The sequence below is a fragment of the Chiloscyllium punctatum genome, chromosome 15 (genome assembly GCF_047496795.1).
Source record: "Chiloscyllium punctatum isolate Juve2018m chromosome 15, sChiPun1.3, whole genome shotgun sequence".
In the NCBI taxonomy this organism is placed as follows: domain Eukaryota; kingdom Metazoa; phylum Chordata; class Chondrichthyes; order Orectolobiformes; family Hemiscylliidae; genus Chiloscyllium; species Chiloscyllium punctatum.
This window is the reverse complement of record NC_092753.1, coordinates 63,900,042-63,906,041: the sequence shown is the minus strand read 5'-3', so window position 1 is coordinate 63,906,041 and position 6,000 is coordinate 63,900,042. Positions and strand designations below refer to the sequence as shown.

Sequence of the window (6,000 nt, the reverse complement as noted above, 5' to 3'; positions counted from 1 at the left end):
CCATACCCTTTGAACTCCTGAGGCCTAAGAACCATATCTAACTCCTTTTTGAAAATATTCAAATGCTTTGGCCTCAACTGCTTTGTTCCACAGGGTCACTACTCTCGAGTGAAGAAATCTCTCATCATCTCAGTTCTAAATGGCCGTAATTGCACAAGACAAGAACAGAAAGAAAGCTTCTTTCCCAGGTCAAGATTCCAGTTGAAGGAATGAAGATCCGCCTTTTGTCTCAGAAAGTGGTACCTTCAACACTGAATGTAAGAAGGGTAGAGTATTTTTATTCCAGTGTAAAGTCTTTTAATTTGGGTTAAAGGGATAAATATAGGAAGGAAATGGAAAGATGAGAAGGTACTGAACAATAACCACACCGAACCATCGCGGGGGGCAGCGGCCTTGCCTTTCGGATGTGGGCTAACTGCTGGTCTCATTGAAACATATAACATTCTAACAGGAGGAGGCACAATAAATTCAGGAAGAATGCTCCCAATCACCGTTTAGACCAGAACCAGGGGATACAGGGTGAGAATTACAGTATTTCTAGCCGTGCACTCTGCTTTCATCTACAGCAGTAATATTCAATTGCAGCTCATAGGGGGTGACAATCCCAAACTCTGCCAAAACTAAAGGGAAGTGAAGATCAGACGTTTCATCTGGGGTGCAGTTGATCTGCGGAGTGATTTCATTTCTCTACTTATTCTCGGCTCTGTTTCTCTATTTAAATCCACCCTGTTTTTCTACATTACTACATGGTGCTGTCTTGTTGCCTGTTTTCCTTTTGTCGTTGCCGACAAAAATTACAGGGAGCGGGGTAGCTCGTTCCCTTTAATGAATGCGCCTCCTTTCCCATGGAGCGCTGAAGGTGCTGGCGAGGTTCAGATCAGAGAGGTAGAGTTTCCCGGTCCAACTGGCAGTGGGTCTCTCACTCATCTCAGTGCCGAGTGACTGAAGAAAATTCCCTCCGCGGAATCGATTCTAAATCCCTAGAGCACGTTTGTTATTTGGAGCTGCAGGTACGTTTGAAAGCAGTGAGAAATATGCCTTATTTTCCTGCAACTTTTGTCATTTCAATGTCATTCTCCGTTGACTTACAGGGGCTTTTGTGGATTGCTTCAACTGTTGCAAGTTTCTAAATGTCCTAATGTCTCTTTCACTTAACTCGTGACATTAAAACAAAACTCGCTCATGTTTAATAACGCTGAATGGTATCGATGGTGTCCGTGGATTTGTATTCACAGCCTCTGAGTAAGGGGTTGGTTGTTGTAATGTGGCTCTGAACCTTTGACTCACGGTTTGCTGCAGTAGTTCATTTTCAAATCCACACCAGACTAACAATTTCGAGAGAAGGCAGCAGCACTTGGCTCCAGAATACGTCTGGAAACGGTAATACTTACTAAAATCCAGTGTTCAGACCAGACACTCAAAATCTGACTGAGCTCATGTGCGAGCTCCAAGTAAATAGTCTGGCCGCAAACTAATTACATGGTTTAAAAGACTGCGGAATTTTGGACGCGCGGAATTACAGTACACCCAGAATCTCCTTTATCTACTGCATGCTTTACCTAAGCGAATCTTTGGTGGTGAAACTCTCAAGTGTGAGTGTCCTTCAATTCCAGGAGCTTGAAGAGTTTCACGTGAACGAGGGTACTTCCTTCAACAAGGTCTACCATTAAATCAGAACATACCTGACCTATACCTCAACTCTACTTGTCTGCACTAGCTTCAAACGCCTGAATACTCTTGAATAACAAAAAAAAAACTATCAGAATCTTGAAAGTTGTAACTGTCCCAGTCTCCAAAACTGTCACGGGGGAGAATTCCAGATTTCTGATGTCCGTTGTGTTGAAAGAGTGCTGCCCATAAGAAAATGCTTGCATTTAGCGAGCAGGCTTCCTGACACCAACTACTTCGGTGATAACAGGTGAGAGTGTGTCTGTAAGGTAGTGGATGTAGCATGCAGCTTGTGCACAGCAGGTCCCCACCAATAGCTGTGTGATAAGGACCTTTTTTTTAATGTGACGCTAATTGGGAGATAAACATTATCCAGGACAACTGGGGAAAACTCTCCAGGCTATTCTTCAAAATATTGATAAGATTGCTTATGTCTAGCTGAGAAAAGGTATTGTTTTATTCAAAAGATGCCACCACCCTCAGAACTGCACTGGAGTTTCAGCCTAGGTTGTCAATGCTCAAGTCCTGGAGAGAGATTTGACCCCACAGTCTGAGGCCAGAGTGCTACCAACTGAGCACAGCTGACACACGTGTGCAAAGACTTTCTGTGTATTTACAATCTGATTCCTGGGACAGCAGGACTGACATATGAAGATAGATTGGATTGGTTAGAACTATATCCACCTGAGTTTAGAAGATTAAGCGATCTTGTTGAAATATATAAAATTCTAACAGGACGAGACATAGTAAATTCAGGAAGAATGCTCCCAATGATTGAGTAGACCAGAACCTTGGGGGGGGGGGTGTCATAGCCTAAGGATACAGAGTGTACCATTTCGGGCAGTCTTCACCCAGAGAGTGGTGAGCCTATGGAATTCTCTGCCACAGAAAGTGATTGACGTGAAAACATTGAATGTTTCCAAGAAGAAGATTAGATTACTTACAGTGTGGAAACAGGCCCTTCAGCCCAACAAGTCCATACTGACCTGCCGAAGCATAACCCACCCAGACCCATTCCCCTACACTTACCCCTTCATCTAACACTATGGGCAATTTAGCATGGCCAATTCACCTAACCTGCACATTTTTCGACTGTGGGAGGAAACCGGAGCACCTGGAGGAAACCCGTGCAGACACGGGGAGAATATGCAAACTCCACACAGAGAGTCGCCTGAGGCGAGAACTGAACCCGGGTCTCTGGCGCTGTGAGGCAGCAGTGCTAACCACTGTGCCACGTGCCGCCCAATAGGTAGACGTAATTCTTGGGGCTAAAGGGAGTGAAGGATCTGAGGAGAAAGCAGGATGGGTTGGATGATCAGCCATGATCATGTTGAATGTGGAGCAGGTTCAGGAGCCTAATAGCCCACTCTTGCACCTTTTCTCTATGTTTCCATATTTATCTTACCAATTTATTTTAACATTTTACACACCTCAATCAGATCAATCTTTTACGTACAAAGAAATGCAAACAAAGTTTATGCAACTTGCCATAACCTAACCCTCCAAGTCCCAGTCCCATTGAGTCTAAACTGTATCTGCTCCAACACAAATTATCTGGGGAGTGGAATAGTAACTGAGTAGTAATGTTTCTGGTCTAGTAATGTAGAGGCTTGGACCACTGCTCTGGTATCATATGTCTAAGTCCATAGCAGCTTAGGGAATTTAAATTAATTAAAATATTCAAAAAAGTGTTAAACTCATTTGTGAATTATGAAATAACCAGATTTTTTCAGGCTCCATCTGTTTACTGAAGCTCTCCAAGAGAAGAATTCTGTCATCCTTACCTGATCTGCTGTATATGTCACTCCAGATCTGCAGCAACGTAGCTGACGCTTAACTGTCCATTGAAATGGTATGGCAAGCCATTCAGGCATCTCAAATTGCTACAGGAAAATACATTACATGTGTACTTACCCCAAGTAGATGGTCTTGCACCACCTTCTCAAAAGCAAGTAGGGATGGAAAATAAATGCTGGCCTTGCCTTGCTGATACCCACATCCCAGCAATGAAAGTAAAAATGTGAGTTCTTGTTCTCAATGCAAAAATATCTGCCGTGATGCATCTGCACACATGGAGTTGCAGTGTCTGATATTTGCCCTGAACATGGCAGACAATGGAAATTTAGTGTCTCACTTTGTGGGAAGGAACATGGAGGACCTGCTTGATAGGGTGGTGCAAATGTGGGATGTCCTTTGTCCCCAGGACAATTAGCGGAAGCTGAGACACTAGATCATGCCAGCCTGGTCTGGGGTTGCCACCTAGAACAGTGCAGTCTCAGCAGTCTGGAAGAATGACAGTCAATGCACATTAATTGGACAGTCAATGAGCTTCTCCATTCCACCAGTGTAAATGCCACCATCTCCTTCTGCTACCTTACACTCACACTATCTCTGCTATTGCACCCACCTCCTAATAAGGCTCATGTTCTAACATTCTCACCATCACCCCCCGCAACATCTTTCCTCACTTGTCCTAATGCCTGACACCACTAACCTTGCATGTTCTCTGCACTGCCTACTGACTTGCTGGGGGACACCTCCCCACATGGACCAATAATAACAGCTGTGACACCCACTTTCTTCTTGTGTAATATCTGCCACTCTATCATTTCATGGAACAAATCAGCCCACAGTCGGGCAGAAAGATTTAAGGCAGATAATTGACTGTTGGTATTAAGCTTCCCAAAGAATCATAGAATCTCTACAGTGCAGAAAGAGGCCATTTGGCCCAACAAGTCTGCACTGATTCTCGAAAAAGCATCCCACCCAATCCAGTCTCCCATCCTATCCCCGGAACCCTGCATTGCCCATGGCCAATCCACCTCACCTGTACATCTTTAGACTGTGGGAGGAAACTGGAGCAAACCCACACAGACATGGGGAGGATGTGCAAACTCCATACACACACTCACCCACATCTGGAAAACGAGCCCAGGTCCCTGATGCTATGAGGCAGCAGTGCTAACCACTGAGCCACTGTGCCACCCATAACTCTTTGCTCCGTATGTGGACAGCATCCTGACACTGACTATGCCAATCAGCTGACTGACTGTATTCAAGCTCATTTATAAAGTATTTACATCTCTCACTCCATTTACTCTTAAGAATGAATTGTGTAAGCCAGAGGTAAGCTACACTTCAACATCATTCAATTGGTGAGGCTTAAATCAAATATTGTCAATTTTAGGGTTGGAGATTGGACTGTTAATTTCCCTGATACATTTGGTTACAGAATGTGGATGTCACTATCCAGGACAGCAATTGCCCATCCCTAATTGCCCAGAGGGCAAGAGAATGTTAAGAATGTTGTGGGTTTGCAACGAGGTAAAGACAGCAGATTTCCTTCCATAAATAACACTAACAAATGAGGCCGAATTTTAAATGAATTCAAATTTCACCATTGCTCATGGTGGTATTTGAACCCATGTTCCACAGAACAATACCCAGGGGTTACTAATCCAGAGACTTTACCATCAGGCCACCATCACCCCCCCGCTTTTCTTTAAAATACTGCTCAGATCTGACATTGTGGTAATGTATTCAATCTTGGTTTTAATGCTTGTTGACAGTTACTAAGGTGAATGCTGCTTTGCAAGTAGCATCAGAGATTTAACAGAGCTGTTTTTATGCTAATTGGAGACCTTGACAGTCATTAAAGAAAACATGCGTTATTTTTGTGGGTACAGTACTTTGGCACCAGACCAAGCAGAGACTTTGCACAAAGATCAATATACAATTTTGAAATACATCATCAAACAAAATTTGGCCCCAGGTGAATTTTCAATTACTGCCTTCTAATTATTTAGAATGTTGAAGCACTGGAAGAGTCCTAAACAAGGTAGAAAACATAATTCCACAAATTTTGAGCCACAGGTGAGAACCTTCCTAAACAATGTATGAAAATTGGAACTAAATCCCACCGTTGTTAACAACCAGTCTAGCCCGCAACTAAACCAGCAAATTAACCTAATGCATTCGCCTAGATGGTTTCAATGTCTAAATGGACTTCCCTTTTGATTCACTGCATGAATCACTCTCATGTTCACTCTCTCTCTCTCTCTCTGACCCATAACCTACAGTTGAATGGCAGGCACACTACTACCACTAGGACAATGTGGCAGTTGGTACACTGATCTCGAGATTTCAAACAGTAGAATTTTGGTATTCCTTACACTTAGGTTTTAACAGGAATTATTTGCTTAATAATTCAAATTGTTTTCTATGACTCTTAATGATGACAGTTGATAAGTCTGAAAATGGAAAATTTGAGTGTGGATTCCTAACTGAAAGTGAAGCAGTAATTCACTCTTAGTTGTCCACAGCATTTGACAG

The 6,000-nt window shown here is 43.1% G+C and overlaps 1 protein-coding gene across 3 annotated transcripts in view; it reads left to right on the top strand.

Moving 5' to 3' along the window:
• The first annotated feature begins 870 nt into the window (after positions 1-870).
• The window catches only part of gpr156 (G protein-coupled receptor 156), a 67,744-nt gene continuing 62,614 nt past the window's right edge, over positions 871-6,000 (top strand). For 2 of the 3 annotated variants that reach the window (XM_072585309.1, XM_072585307.1), the window contains exon 1: positions 871-1,010. The gene's annotated coding sequence lies outside the window, so the exon portion shown is untranslated. Of the gene's footprint in view, positions 1,011-1,091; positions 1,919-6,000 lie in introns of all 3 variants that reach the window. The other variant, XM_072585308.1, reaches the window with a different exon arrangement.